Source organism: Cloeon dipterum, chromosome 2, assembly GCF_949628265.1.
Source record: "Cloeon dipterum chromosome 2, ieCloDipt1.1, whole genome shotgun sequence".
Lineage (NCBI taxonomy): Eukaryota > Metazoa > Arthropoda > Insecta > Ephemeroptera > Baetidae > Cloeon > Cloeon dipterum.
Window position 1 is genome coordinate 36054313 of NC_088787.1, and position 16926 is coordinate 36071238.

Here is a 16926-nt window from a genome sequence, read left to right on the forward strand (position 1 = left end):
TGCACGTTATCAGCCGAATCCCTCAGCTGCGGGTTTTCATCTGCTACTACTGGCATTTTAGAATGTTGATTTGCTACGACTGGCCTTTGTTAACACCTGACACCAGAATGTTGATCTGCTACGCTGGCCTTTGTTAACACCTGACACCAGAATGTTGCGAGAAAGAAAGAAATAAATAGAATTCGAAAAAATTACTCAAAATTCCCTAAGCTCAGGCCGACAATACCTATACGCACAAAGCCTTTCTTCTCGCGGTGGGTTCTACGACCACCAGCTGCAGCAAATTCAGAAATTCCTTGAGCAAATATCCTAAAAATGTCTGCGCACAAAGGAGGGAAAGCCAAATTTAAACCCGCGCAACTTAACAAGACAATTGGACTTTATTAATTTACTCTAAACAGTACACAAGAAAGAATACAACGCGGATCACTAGAATTCCGCTTCCGACGCCTCCGAACTGATATCGCTCGCTCCCTTCTGGACCATAAACCCTACGTCGCTCCGCCACTGCCGAAACTGGCAGAAATTAGCAGCAGCCTGACCGCTCACTCGCCGACATCTGAAATTGATTCCTAAGTGGCGGCCCACAACTTACTGCCCAAAACTACCTTAAAGTCCACGGCACGGCCCTGCGACGGAAGTCCTCGGCGTTGCCCACGAGCCCTCCAAAAGTGATCTCCTACCTTGTCTAATTACGCTGTCCGACTTCGGCCTGCCCACACAAACACAAAATCAGTTACAGGAATTTACTTGGCTCCAGAGATCTTACTCGTTTAACTCGTGGACTTCGCTTCTCCTCGTTCCGTCCTTGTTCGGGTTTTTATACGGTCCTTTCTCCTCCTGCGTCTAGCTCCTCCTCGTTCTCCTCGTTCTCCACGTTAACCCCTTCCTGTGCCTGTCGTCTTTTGAGAGGGTAGCTTTACTCCCCTAAGAAAGAAGAAGGTTATCCCCTTAGCACCCTCATCCCCCACCTCCTTAAAGCGCCCCTGCCCTTGCATCACATCAGCTGAAAAGGCCCCGAACATCAACTCGCTGGTCCTGAATACAAGATACTGGGGCAAATTTCACTACGCCAGCCATGACGTGGTGGACGAAATCAGCAAACTGAAGGGTCTCCAAACACTGAGAATGCCAGAGCAAGAATTCGAATACTTGGACGTGGTGGAAATGTGCAAAGCACTTCCGAATTTGACTCATTTGGCAGTCAGGCACATTTACTTCCAAAATTCGAGCAGTTTCGGCAACACTGAGGAATTCCGCAGCTCCTTCCAGCACTTGAAAATCTTTCTTTTTCAATTACACAATAACGACGAAGAGCCAAAGAAATTTAGAAGAACCTGCATCAGTCTTCTTCCGGAGATTGAAATCGTCGGACAGCGCGCTGATGAAAAGCGCCACCATATGTGCGAAAATTTCGAGGACGTGGAAACTTCTTCCCTTGCTACATCCAAACTGCGCCACCTGAGCACGAGTCCAACAAAGCTCCCACTGTGTGATAAATTACCCAATGTCACCCATCTCAGGGTACAGATATAGCTATAAGTTTTGAGTCCTGTTAATTGATGATAAAAATATGTTTTTAGGTAAGTTGGTGCCAATTCCAGACTTTCGACGAGCTTGAAGTCAAACCATTGCTCCAATTCACACAAATCGAAAGCCTCAACCTGAGTTCGCTCCCCTCACATGCATGAATTTCCCATTCCTGAGACGCCATCCCCCCGGCCCCCCTCCCCCTACCCTTTCCGATATGTCGGTCAGTGCTGCGTGTGTTTTCAGCAAATTGAAGCAGACGAAAGGAAATGCCACGGCTGGCCCTGATGGTGTGCATGGCTGCGTGCTGCACAAGTGTGCGGCCGCTCTCGCTCCCAGCCTCGCGCGCCTTTTTAACTGCTCGCTGCAGCAGTGCGCACTACCAGCGGGTTGGAAGACGGCCGCCGTGGTAGCAATCCCTAAAGCTGGGAAAAAGTCTCTTCTACACAACTACAGGCCAATTAGCATGACATCTTTAGTTGGAAAAACGCTGGAAAAACTCGTGCGTGATAGAATTCAGCAATTTCTGGATGAAAATAAAACTATACCAGACTGTCAGCATGGTTTTCGCCAGCAGAGATCGTGCACGACGCTGCTGTGTAAGATGTTGGACAAGTGGGCGGCGATTGTAGACCAACATTCAGGAGCGCACATTCATGCCATCACCCTGGATTGGAAGAAGGCTTTCGACCGCGTACCGCACGACAGGCTGCTGACGAAAATCTCGCATTACGGTGTGCGGGGCAACATTTTGGAGTGGACGAGCAGTTTCTTAAAAGGGCGACATCAGTACGTAGTGTACAATGGAGCGAAATCGGAGCTGCAAGAAGTGAGCTCGGGAGTGGTGCAGGGCTCTGTCTTGGGCCCCCTACTCTTTAATATCTATGTAGCGGACCTGCCTGCGGCTGTGAAGTCGCAAATAGCTCAATATGCAGACGACGTCACCCTCTGGAGGCACATCCGCACGGCCACTGACGCAGAGGAACTGCAGGACGACTTGGATGCGGTGTTTGCGTGGTGCATGAGCAACGGCATGGAGCTGAACGCGGCTAAGTGCCACGTCCTGGACGTGACACGGGCGAAGAACGCGCTGCACACCCGCTACAACGTCGGCGGCACCACGCTGGAATACAGCGAAACCGAGTGCATCCTTGGCGTGCACGTGAGCAGAGACTTGCGTTGGAACAAGCATGCTGATATCGCTCGCGGCAAGGCGGCGAAAGTGCTCTCTTTCGCTGCCCGCAACCTTTACGGCTGCACTCCACGAGTCAAGAGGTTGGCCTACCTGACGATGGTCAAGCCTTTGATGCTCTACGGCACCCCTGCGTGGCACCCATCTACCCAATGCAACATCAACAAGTTTCAGCGCTTGCAAGATCGAGCTCTTCGGTTCGTGCATGGGCGGCATGTGTCCGAAAATGCAAGAAAAGAGCTGATGACTGTCCACCAGCAGCTCAGCCTTAACGACATGACTTTCTTTAGAAAATGTCTTGATGGAGAAGCTGACATGGACGCAATGGAGCGAATTATGGTGGGCAGGACAATGAGAAATGCGGACGGCGAGCACAGACTGATTCCTCCTCGAACGCGCACTGACCTTGGATTGAACTCGTTTTCTTTCCGAATCGCGCAGCAGTGGAATTCCCTCCCGTCCGTAATTAAATTGTGTCCAAGTTCCCAGTTTCCCAAGTATTGTAAATTGTAGGTGATGTCAAATGTGATGTAGATTTAATGTAGCATAGGCTGTAGTGTGGCGAGTGTTTAAAGTAGTGGTAAATTTTGCTACTATTTTATTCACGAGTTTCAGCGGGTTGTTCGCTAGCACTACAAATGCCTTATTTCTCCTTTCGTGATTTTCATGACTTTAAATGTTTGTAACATAATATGACTTGTTTGGAGAAATAAAAACGAATTGAATTGAATACTTTTCTCGCTTTCTGCAAGACTATGGCCGCAATCTGCGATATCTTTCATTTTATCTTCTGCCATTTCCTATTCCAAATTTAGATGTAATTCGTTTAGAGTGCCCAAGATTGGAGTCTCTAGGCCTTTACTTCAACTCATATCTGGTTCCAAAACCTTTTCAAGAGTTGAAGAAACTCACCTGGATCTTGCCAACACGGTATAATACATAAGACCATAAGTATTTTAATATACAGATGATTTATCTCTTTCAGTACCACCACTCTCCATAATGATGGCTTCCTCTCAATTCTTCAGTCGCCCAAGCTGGAAAACGTTTCAATAAGTAGGATCACTATCCAAGATCATGGACAGATGTCTTTATCCCGTGAAACCATAGATTTAATTTCGGCGATGATTTCCGAGAAGAAAATTCTGAACAACCTAACCTCGCTTTTATTGAATGTATCCCTTTTTTGTGCAAATCGCAGCAGCCGCAGGTCGTTCCGTGCACTTAGCGAACTCATCAAGAACGCCAGTGTCTTCCTGCCGAAGCTATCCTCGGTACATTTGATACTGAACATTCGCACACTAAGCGCAACGGAAATGGAAGAGGACGACCCACTTCGTGTAGTGCCGAATGCCGGTAGCTACATAGCTCTAGGAGAGAGGAACCTCCTAAGGTTCATTCACGCCTACAGGAATGGGACGCAATTATCACAATCTGCAGTTATCCCAGAAAGAAAGAAATAGTTTGATCCAAGAAAGAAACAATATGCAGAATTTAAAAAAAATGAAAATAAATATACATTGAAGTTATTCAATAATATGATTTCCGGAACTTTTAGCTTCTTATTTTATTAAATCTATGCCGCCTTAAAATTGTGCAGACTTTCATCGGGGGCCGGGTTGCGATCTGTGTTGGTTGCCACCGGTCAGAAGTCAATATGGCGTCGAAATAATGGAGGCCGATCAGGAGACAGTCCAGCGGCACCTAATGCTAAAAGCGGTTTTTAATCGGTCAGTCTGCGTCAAACGCTCTCAGACCGCAATTTCCTGCATAATTGCGGTGCGAGATATAGAGTTCTAATATATATATTTTATAGGCTTTGAAAGTGAGGAGAAAAAACTCACGGCCCGCCGGAGCATATCAAACGTTGAGAGTCTTTTAAACCCCATTGGATTTGATTGCGCCACTAATTTACTACCTCTTTCTCGTAGAAATACAGACGAGACATACCTGAAAGATAAATATGACCTCTTATTGTCAAGGACATCAGTAAAACAATTATTTTTACCATTTGTGTAGCGAGTGAGTTGCTCACAATCAGGAAGTGTGCACCACGCAGCGATAAAATAAAACTATTTCGAGCTATGATTAATACGCGATAAGCCGGTAAATGTGTGTGTCACTTGTTTAAAAATATACACTAGCTTTATCGACTATTCCGATTAATTTTATATAAAAAATAATAATTAAATGTGACTACATAGGGAATTAATTGACTGTTTCGGCTTGATAGGCCTCAAAAATTGTAATATGTTGAATTAAAAGATCTCTTGAATTTCCTTACAGTCAATGAGATCCCCACTTTGTATATATATGTAAAGCACTGCGTGGCTGTTTTTTTCCCCAATAGCAATCTACTGCGATTTTTTTTATCAACTTTAAAAGGTTCCGGGTTGTTTGGCGTATAAGAGTCGGGTGCGCGTGCTCAATCCAACGCCATTTGACTCTCTGGTTGCGCGTCTCGTATGTCTATTCGTTCCATTTTCTCAAAAAACGGTTGCAATTTTGTTTTCGTGCCTTTTGGGAAAGGTTGAGAAAAGCTGGAAGCATGTCGTTCCTCAGTCTTTCATTCCCGGACTTTGTCTCGCCAGGTAAGTTTAATCTGAACGCAGTTCCCTTGAAAACTATTCCAAAAAGAATGATTTTTTTTAAAATTAAACACCTGCAATAGCACTTTGTAATTAGTGTTGCTAAAACCGATGGATAAAAAAGGGCTCGCTATGCAGCCATCTGCATCCTGGGCTGGCATTTTATTTTTATTTCCAGTTTCACCTTTGTGAAATTTCTCAATACGGTTGTTAATCTCAATTAAATTAATCACAGTATAATATGGCTGGTCATGTCAATTTATTCAAAATACGCCAAGTTATATTCCCCATTTCCCTTGAGACCAAACCAATCTCATTCGCCTGTTACCTTTACAGAGCAAATCAGCGGAAATAGTACTGCAATAGCCGAGGTGCAGGAGAGCAGCATCCTGACGGAAAAACTGCACCAATATCGGCTATTGATCCTCATTCTGATCTGCTCCAACATGTGTACCGTGATCCTGTCGAGTTTGATCATTCTGTTACTCGTCCTGAGACAGAAGAGGAACAAGTCCATTCTGCAAAACACCAAAGAGACCCAGGAAATGTCTGTTATCCGTGACAACCACGATGACGTCGGCCCCGCGGAAGTGCCGCTGTACGAGGAAGTAAAACACGACCAGGCCGCTGCCCCTGCTGCTCCTAGTCTCTACGAGCGGCCGATTATTCTCAGCCAGCGATCGGCGAAGAAAGTAAAAGCGATGCCTGAGCGGCAGAGGACTTTCGAGAAATTCGGAGAGGCGCCTCGTGCTCCAGTCGAGTACGACGACGTCAGCCCTGTTGAACCGGAACATCTGTACGATGACGTTGCACCGGAAACTTCCAGGACACCACGTTGCAAAGACGCTACTTCCGAGTCGGTGCAATACCTGAAACTCCTGCCTTGAGCACAATCGGATCTCTTTTGCAAAGAATAATCAGAATAATAATATATTCAGTATATAATTAAATTTATTTTACCCTTAACTTATTGTATCACGATAATATTTGGGAAATATATAAAATTATGCCTTTTCATATTTTTAAGTATTTTATGTTCGCTATCAATCCGTAATTTCCAAATAAAAGTGAAATAAAATCTTAAATTAAAAAACAATTTCTTCTTGTCTCCAGCAGTCCGTTTTAATTAAAAAGCTATAGAAAAAGGCCTAAAAGACGGTAGTCTCTTTTCCTGGCGTTTCCACCTTCCACCACTTCCCCTCCGATCCTACTTTTCTCTTGCTGTGCTGATTCAGCTGTCGCGCCTCCACCTCCCCCGGAGTTGCTTCATTGTCAGTCGCTGTGGTCGCCGATTCTAAATCTGAATCCTCAAATCGTAGGCAAAAAAACTCGAATAACTGCTGCTGCAGACGCATCGAGAGTCGATGAATCTTTTCCTTCAGGGTGACAAGCGCTGATTCAGGGCCGACCCAAATTAAATTCTAAACCTTATAAATAATTATAATTAGCCCAATTTTCATCTCTATAGTAAATTAATATTAAATATTTTGGATGCAGTTCTTCTTCTTTGTTTTGAGAATTTAGGGAGATATGATGAGGATAAGCCAGGAGAGACTTCCTAAACCTTGCGTCCACGTAAACGCCTGCAGTTTGAGCAGTCAATTCTGGTTTTTGCCGGAAATTTCGATGCTTTTCTTTTCTGAATTTCGATTCGATTTCGGGTGTGCGGCTCGAGTGGCTGACTGAGTTTCTGCGGTCGGCGCCTTGTGCTGAAAAGTGTTTTCCAAGCAGCCAAACTGAGTCAAACGCTGACTGCAATTTCCTGCACGTGTATATTCCGATCGAACCAAGTCCAAGTGAGCTTTAGAATTTTTCACTTAATTCTGCGGAGTAGCCGACTTTGGTTTTTCTTATCGAAACTCTGACGTGTATCAATATCCTGCTTATAAATATAAACTCCACTATCAACAATATATTAATTTTTATGCATCCATAGCTTTGGTTCAATTAATTTTATTATCATTATTATTATTTTGAAGCCAATTTTTTATATTAGGACGTGTTATTATATGTAGACCTAAATACAAGCTTAATAATTGTTATGAGTATTCAATTTTTAATTCCAATAAAGGAGCAATTCCAGGCGAATATGGAGATCGATTTGACAGGATTTTTGCATTCAAATATTAAGCTGACAATTAATTTATTTGCTTTGATTGTGCTTGTTAATAAGTGGTTTTTTATTTTTTGATATGAAGAAAAAATAGGGAAAGCACCAATTCCTGAGCTCAAGCCAAGCCTTTGAGTTTCACCATCTGTTAAGTAATTTATATCAGTTTAATTAGGTGTCACCTAAAAATAACTCACAAAAATTTAATTATAATCGTCCTCCAAAGTTAGCCTGGATATATTTTAGAATTTACAATCAGTCCACATTTTACGGGCTGATAATTTTCCAATGCTTTATGTCAAGACATTTTAAAAATACAAGAATGTCAACATTTTTCTTCGTCAAACGCGCTCTTTTTTTACTGCAATGTCAGGGGTTTCCTGACAATATTACGACCAATATTATTGTTACCGATATAACCGATGTTTTACTATTGGGCGCCAAAAGGGGAGAGCTTAGGGGGAGGAGCGAATATCCTAAAACTGCCCTGCACGGGAGAAACTAGTCCCACTCTCCAGCCTGGCTCCAGACGCAGACGACCTGGCTCGCTCTCCCCCTAGCTCAGCCCTCGAGGTAGCCGCTCTGTATCTCTTGCGACGACGTCCCGCTTCAATAAACCACCCCAGGTATGGTGCTCAAAGCCACAACCCTTCTTTGCTTTATCGAAGCATTACACCCTTTAGAGGTTAGGCTAAGAGGATAGGCTCGCTCTACTCGTTAAGACACGGCGCTGCTGACAAGTGGAGGCACCGGCGAGATCTCAAAATTTCCTCCTCAAGGAAATTAGAAAGTCCTCTCGAATACGCGAGAAATACGCGTAAAAAGGTGGCATGTCAGCCCTAACGAGTAATGAGCCCTCCTCGCAGTCGCCTCCCGCGGTCCCCCGAAAAGCCTTCCGCGCTCCTTACGCCCGGAGGTCCGTCCGAGAACACGCGCTCTAGAACCCGAGAAAGGCTAAGTAAAGTCGTTAAAATTTTCAATCCCCGCCGGAAAGCACTCCCGGACCCAGAAGTCGCATCCCGCGAATCTCACTCGAGCGTCTCGCCCGTGAGTGACACGGTTAAGCAGTTTTACACTCTGTACCATTTTTCGGACACTTCTTCTGAACGCCCAGCTTCGCGGTTAGATTGGGCGCTTGACGAGAAAATTTACGATTTCGAGGCAGAGTCCCCGTATAAATGGCATAGAGCTAGCGAAAGTCTTCCTGACCTTCACAAGCTCCAAGCTAGATCCGAGCTTCTCGATTCTCTGACCGAGTCGTTTAAACGGCAACATCTTAAGCCAACCGCTCCCGCTGACGATTTGTCCGAACCGGACGAACCGACTAGTAGTCACACGCTAGTAACCGCGGTCCGTAAAAAGACACAGTTTGCACAAGTCTCTACCGTCATGTCAGTCACAGCTCTCGCACTCGGGCTGCGCGAAGTCCCAAACTTCTACGCGAAACCCACGGAAGATATCCGCGCTTATTTAAGCGACCTCAAACAGATCCAAACGACCACGAAAATGTCGGATAAGGATACATGGCAGGTGCTTAAAGTCCGCCTAAAAGGGGTAGCTCGGAGATGGAAGGAAAAATGGGAAGATGACCCAGCTAACAAGACCAAGGGATTAGATGAGTTTATAGATGACTTGAAAGAATTCCATGAAAGCACCAACAACTCGCGTTACTTAGCCGAAGCAGAATTAGACGGCGCGCAACAAGGACCCGATGAGCACATTGTAGATTTCGTTTTCCGAATGGATAAATTGATCGAGCAAGTTGACCCGAAAATGAGTGAAGATCGAAAGGTGCGCCTCATTCGCAACGCACTTCAGTATGATTTGTTACGGGCCATAAGCCAAATTCCTGTGAAGACAGTCAATGATTTGATCAAAGTAGCCCTCGAGAGCGATGCGAATCTCAAAACTCTAAGACGCAAAAAAGATCAGCTACCACGCGCGCGCGATCATAACGAGAACCGAAAATCGCGAAAATATTCCTCATTCTCGTCGGACGAGAAAATATCCGACCACGAATCTGAAACCGACGAGGAAGTAAAGGATAGACGTGAGCGTAGACAGAAACAAAAGGACGACAATTCGCGCGACGAGTTAATAGCCCTCCTTAAGGCCCAGCTTAAGGAAAAAGGTGACCAAGTGTGTGCCCTTCAGGCGACACAGTGCACAACGACAACACCAGTTCCGGTACAAACACCCACCGGCGTGCAAATTCCGCAACCAGTCGCTAATTACGCACTCGCGCCGGGATCCGCGTTTCCGATGCAACCGCAGTTTGTAAATATGCAACCTCAGCAAACTTTTGCCATGACACAAATACCGACTGCGCTAACTCCAAATGCTCCTCAAGTTCAACCACCCGGTCAGTACACAGTTTATCAAACACAGGGCCTACCCCAAACGGTGCCAATGTATCAAACAGTTCCGCAGGCAGGACAGCCTCAATATACTCAATACAGGCAACCGCAAGTCTGTTTCAACTGCAACCGCCGTGGCCACATTCAAAGAAATTGTAGATCGCGCGGCGGAGGCGCTTCTCGCGCAAACGGGCGACAGTTCTTTAACTCGCGCAGTCAAGGCCAAAATTCGTTACCATTGCCAGCAATTCAAAATGGTCTTCCACCTGGCGCAGTTTTGCCTCCATCACAAAACGCGAACCAGAATGGACAAGTGCTATATTATATGCCAGTCTATTCCAAAAACGAGACGGGAAACTAGATATAGAGGGCACAAATGGGGCAAATTCCCTCTTGCGTACAAATGGCCCCGAAAACATGATAGAATTTGTAAATACTGTAAACACGATTGCGCCCAAAGAAACTGAAAATAGCATTCGAACGGCTATTGTAACCAAAGATCAGACCGAGGATCCGTTAGTTATTCACATGCAAGTAAATATTAATGGAAATAACACTTTTGGTTTAGTTGACTCGGGATCAACTCGCTCCATCATTCACCCATCTCTTTGTAGTAATAACGCCATAATTAAAACTTCAATTCCTGAATTTGTACGAGGAGCGTCAGGACATTTACTTCATGTACGTGGTAGTGTAAATATTGAGTTGAAAATCGAAGGCACCACCTTTTGGCACCAATTTGGAGTGATTGATGATTTTCCCTACCCACTACTTTTCGGACAAGATTTCTTGGGACCAAATCACGCACATATTTGCTGCGCAAGCAAAATAATTACACTGCAAATTCCAAAAACTCAAACAGTTAACGCGATTCAAGATACGGACGAAATAACACCGAACGATGAGGAAGAAAAATATCCCAGACCGGCCGCACTGCTTCGGGCAAGCGCGCAAGCGCGCATCCCCGCTAAAAGTAAGATCACTCTCCCCATATCCTATTCACAAGGCGTACGTACGGGTGAATACCTCGCGGTACCAAATTTCATAGTACAACTAAAATCCGGAATTGTTTCAAAAGCCATCATCGTAAAATCACACGATTTACCTGTAAAAGTTACCATGACAAACACTACTAGCTCAGATCAAATCATTTTTGAAGGTCAAACTCTTTTCTTTCTCATTGACATGAATGATTTTCCAAAAGCACAAATTCACACAATGTCTTACATCGCGGAAAAAGAAGAAAACACCGGAGAAAGCGCAATCTCACAAGTACAGATCAACCCAGAACTGGAAACCGAACAAATAGAGCAAATAAAACAATTACTAGAAAAATATCAAGACTTGTTCCCAAATTCCACTGCGCACTTGCCTACTACTGATCTCATTGAGCATAGAATAGATTATATCGGCGAAGGAGTGATCAAATTAGCCCCATACAAAGAATCACCTAAACAGAAAATAGCCATGCGAACAGAAATCACCAGACTTCTTGAAAAAGGAATCATTGAACCGAGCAATTCACCATTTTCCTCGCCAGCCTTTTTAATATCTAAACCAGACGGATCAGCGCGGCTTGTTGTAAATTACATTCGCTTGAACAAAGCCACGCGACCTCATGCATACTTTCTGCCACTTATCTCGGACGTTCTTGACTCTTTCGCAGGATCTCAATTTTTGAGCTCTTTAGATTTACTATCGGCATATCATCAAATCAAACTCGCGGATGATTCACGACAATATAGCTCCTTTCAAGTATCAGCTGGAAAATTTCAATTTACTCGATGCCCATTTGGCCTTCACAACGCCCCAGCAACTTTTCAAACACTCACCGACAGTCTCTTTGCTGATATGCGATTCGTTTCTCTTTGTAATTACTTGGATGATATTCTGCTCTTTCAAAAAACATTTCCGGAAATGTTAAACATTTTAGAAAAAGTTTTTGAGCGTGTACAAAAAGCAAACCTTCGATTCAAAGCAAGCAAATGTAAAATAGGATACTTTGACTTAGTTGTGCTTGGTTGGAAAATAGGCCGACAGGGTCGGACTATCGATGAACAAAAAATAAAAGTTCTCAAAGAATTAAAACCTCCTGTAAATATCAAAGAACTGATGAGTTTCATGGGCGTATTAAACTACTATAGAAGCGCAATTCCGAATATGGGAAAGATTTCAGCACCTCTCTACGCATTGACTAAATCAAAAGTAGATTTCAAATGGGAAAAAGAACAGCAAGAAGCATTTGACTGCCTTCTTTCGGCTATCACAAGTCCGCCAGTTCTCATTCATTTTGATCCAGCACGCGAAACATTCTTAGAAGTTGATGCGAGCAGCGTAGCAATCGGTGCAGTTCTCACTCAAGAAGTCGAACCCAACAAGCGATTGCCTGTTGCATTTGCAAGTCGGTCTACGACCCCTTCCGAGAAAAAATTGCATTCTTATCCCTTAGAAGCTTCCGGAACAGTTTGGGCAATTTTACATTTCAAAAGTTTCCTTCAAGGCCAGCATTTTACGGTTCTTTCAGACAGTCATGCACTGTGCAGCTTAAGAAATATAAATGATCCCACTGGCCGCGTAGCGCGCCTCATCTTGCGAGTTCTGCCATTTAATTTTACCCTGCGTCATATCAGCGGGGCGAAACACATATGTCCAGATTTTCTTTCACGTTATGACACAAAGCGCGATGAAATTGATGAGGCAGCCTATTTCAAAGAACTTGATTTTCCGTTGTATACCCTCAGTGCACTGAACTTGAGAGAAGAACAACAAAGAGACCCCACTCTGCGCCCTATTATTCAAGCTGCAACAACAGGAGACCACACGCGAGCGACGAAAAATTACGTGTTAAAAGATGGAATTTTGTACAAAAAGGGTACAAACTTAAGGCAAAAGCTCTATCTTACAGTGGTACCAAAATCCTTACAACAAAAATTACTTGAAACGTTTCATACAGATCCTACGTTGGGATGCCATCAAGGCTGGGTAAAAACGTATGATAAATTAAGTAATCGGTTTACATGGATCGGCATCATGAAAGATACCCGTAAATTTGTACGCTCATGCGAAACATGTCAAAAGTTTAACAAAAGGACGAACTTGGCTAATGGAGATTTTCAATGCGTAAACAGAGGCGATTATAGCTTTCAAAAAATCGGACTTGACGTATGTGGTCCTTTCCCTCGCAGCAAGAGAGGAAATAGATATTTGCTCGTCTCTATATGCTATTACTCAGGCTATATTCAAATAGCACCATGTAGAACGCCAACTTCGTCATTTGTGACGGAATTCTTGTATGAACGATACATCCTCACAAGTGGTGCAATTGAAACATTAGTTTTTGATAGAGCGACATACTTTACATCACAAGAAATGACCGACTTTTGTGACCTGTATAATATCAATGTGGTGAAAATTTCAACTTACACACCAACAGGAAACTCCAGAGTCGAACGCGCCATTCAAACTATTAAAAGTTCTCTCGCGAAAATTATGGCTGACAAAACAACTCAAGGTAGCTGGGACACTTGCATTCGTGAAATTCAATTTGCTATTAATACATCTCAATCAGCAACTCTAAATGAATCTCCTTTTGCAATCGTCTACCAACGCCAGCCGGTTTTTCCTCAGCAAATTTTGGGCGACAAAACAAGTGACGAAAACTTTGTGTCGACGGCGACCAACAATCAAACGCTATGCCGACATATTTTAGACCGAAATTTCCAGAGCTATCAAAATTACAACAAAGAACGATATAACAAAACCCACAAGCAAGAAAAATTCTCACCCGGAGATCTTGTGCTCGTTAAATCAGTTCGCGGCAGTTTTGGGAAGCCTCGAAAACTTGCACCCCTGTATTCGAGACCACACAGGGTAGTCTCTAAAATATCCCCCGTGACATACATCATTAATAAAGGCTCAGACCGTAAGCCTATCCTTGAACAAGTCAACGTCAAAAGATTGAAAAGATTTCTGTTGCGTGAGAATTCTGACTGTGAACAGTCTCAAACGGACGATGACCCTCAAGAAACGTAAAGAAAAAAATATGAGAGAGAGAAAACGCTATTGTTTTTATTCCAGGAGAGATTTTTTTGTTGTTCTTCAAAGCTGCTTACCGCTTCCTTAAAAAACTGTTAACAAAAAGAAGGTCAAAGTCATAAAACAACAAGGTCAGTAAATTTTTCTTAAATTCATCTCCCACGCATTCTCTATAGATCTTCCGCGTCACACCATTGACAACAAAGAGGTTTAGACCCTAAACCCAGGGGTTCCAACTTTCTGCTCTTACAAAAAACACACATTTACAAAAAAAACCTCACCCTAACGGTCATAAATAAACTTTAGTCATTTGTTAAATTCAAAAGCTTGATATACCATAACATTGACCTTCTAATAGTTCTCACACAGCGGCAAAACATCAAAGCTTAAGTTCATAAAGGTCAAAAGACACTATTGTAAAAAAAACACAAGAAGCATTGTATCGCAGTAAACTTTTGTCATAAAAAACATTACAAAAAAGAGGAAGAAGAGCTATTCTAAACAAAGCTAACATCTACTATTCTTTGGTGTATAGAAATTATCTTTTCAAGTCTATTGACAATATTAATGGAGTTCTTTAAACACAAATTCGCATTCTCCATCGACATAATAAAGTATCGAAGCAGGAACGCATTTAGCAATAATAATAAAGCGCGGAAAGCTTTCCCATGATTCAAAAGACCAAGAGAAGGATTTTATCTATTGCATGTTAGATTAAACCCTGAGAAGCGACAAAAGCTGCGACAGTTTATTATCTTTCTTTACGGCAGCAAACACGCGGTCAAAATGATACACAATGCCCACTCATTGTGTTCATCAAAACCGCGTGAAAATCCCGAAAATCGGGCTGTTGACCATTTATTCATTATCTTAATATTAAGTGCGCACAATTTTTTTAAACGTAGACTTAAGAAGTCAACAGTTTGTTTTTTTTTATTGATTAGTAGTCGCGACCGAATCATACGACAAAAATATGGAATGACTATCTCGAAATTAATTTTTGTTTTGCTTGGTCTTCTTTTCGGAATCACGGTTTTCTTGATAGATATACAACGAAATTGTTATGATTTAGTTTTAAAGATTGCGTTCAACCTGCAGGTCGAAAAAACAACGATCGAGTTCATCTCTGGCGGCCGCCACCCGATCGAGACACGATATTTCACTCAGACAGATAGTGCATTTCGGACTCCACCATGAAGTTTCCAATATTAAGCCTTGGGATGATCATAAGTATAATTCTCACTTTCAACTTTGCATCAAGCGCCATTTCTCTTCATCCAGGCGTAGTTCTAAAAACATCATATGAAACGCCCTTCACGGATTTTTACCCAGTAGCTTTCACTCTCGACTTCCCGACCAAAGCTGAACAGGCGATTAGACACGAAACATACATACAAAATATTTACGATGGTAGAACAACACAAAGATGGCCAAAGCACTTACAAGAATTATTCAAAGCGGTACACATGACAAATCATGCCCTGCATTACTTTTCGAATCTCGATTTTCAATCATCTCTCCTTGAAGTTCAATCACAAAGAAAGAAACGCGCCCTCCTCTCATTCATCGGTTCATTTTTAGAATATTGTTGTGGTGTTGCCACCGAAGACGAAATTCCACCAACAGGACATCAAATGAGAAAACAAATCAGACAGTTAAATGAACAAGTAACAAACGCATTTGACACAATCACTGAAAATAACCATGCATTAAATAATCACTTCCTCACCCTGCGAAATAATCAAGTTCAACTAGCAAATATGATGAAAAATGCAACAAATATACTTGAAGCAGAAATTAACGACGATCTCTCATTAGTATTTTCAACTTTTTTGAACATGCAAACGCATTTTATGAATACCTATAACACTCAGTTAATGCACAATCTCGTTTCTCACTGCACAGCAAATCAGTTTAGTCCTTTATCAGTTCCACCTAAACAATTGCGAGATGCACTAGTTACTCTTGATGAACAATTACGGAAAAACAACATGACACTTGCACACAACATAGAAAACTTAAACGCTTACTACAGCAGCTCTCTAGTTTCATGCAATTTCCGACAAGACTCAGTTGACTTCACCCTCAGAGTACCAATCATACATACACGCGCCACATGGCAATTATTGCACCTCACACCAATTCCTTTCCGCTATCACGAACACACTTGTTCCCTCGCAATCCCATCAACATTAGCCGTGGGAAAAACAAAAGATAAAACAACATTATTTTCACTCGCCAATAAGTCTAACATTAAATCATTCCGATTACTCGATGAAAAGCCAATCAGCAAAATCACAACAAAGTGCCTTCAGCATTTATTCGCAAAGAATACTACCATTCTTGAACTACGTAATTTCTGCCCGTTAACTTGCACAAAAGATGTCTCCCCACTTATAAAACAACTTGGCGAGAGAGAATACATTTTTACAAACATACACGAATTTGAGCTAAAATGTGCACACAACACAACTACACTTAGAGACGAATTACATATGGGTGCAATTCATGTAACCATACCATGCTCTTGCGAAATCATCCACAACCAAACCATGATAGTACCAAGAAAATTCCCTTGCATCTCACCAAGCGAAAATACACATATTTCTAACTTACTCCCCCACCAATGGGCAAACTTTTCACAACAACACTTAATTCAAGACCTAACAGCGTTACCAAATATCACCTCCATTTTTAACACTTCTTGGGAAAATTACTTTGCTGGTCCACCCCATCTTAAAGACACTAAAGTTACACTGTTCAATTGGGAAAATATATCAATTCCACACGAAACACATTCAATCATGGTTTGGATACTAACCACAATCTTGTTTCTTATTCTATTTCGCAACCCTACCTTACTCTACCGTCAAATATGGACACCACCTTCAAAAGAAGAGCTCAATCGCTACAGGGCAGCAACACGTAAAATCAGAAAAAAACTTGAAAGCACAGATACAGTAGCAGTTTAACGTACTATTTCACGCTGCCTAAAATTCTCAACCCACCTCAATTTTTTTTATATCTTTTATAGTTCATTAGCTCAGTAAATTCTTGTTTTTATAAGTCCAGCAACCTTTTTTTAGTATTTTGGCATCTACCTTTTTTTTACCT

The 16926-nt window shown here is 42.6% G+C and overlaps 1 long non-coding RNA gene across 1 annotated transcript; it reads right to left on the minus strand.

Moving 5' to 3' along the window:
- Positions 1-361: 361 nt before the first annotated feature.
- LOC135937076 (uncharacterized) lies at positions 362-999 on the minus strand. The gene is made up of 3 exons (XR_010574442.1): positions 770-999; positions 609-712; positions 362-559 (listed from the first exon to the last, which is right to left on the minus strand). It is a non-coding gene; the product is annotated as an uncharacterized LOC135937076 (long non-coding RNA).
- Positions 1000-16926: the final 15927 nt, after the last annotated feature.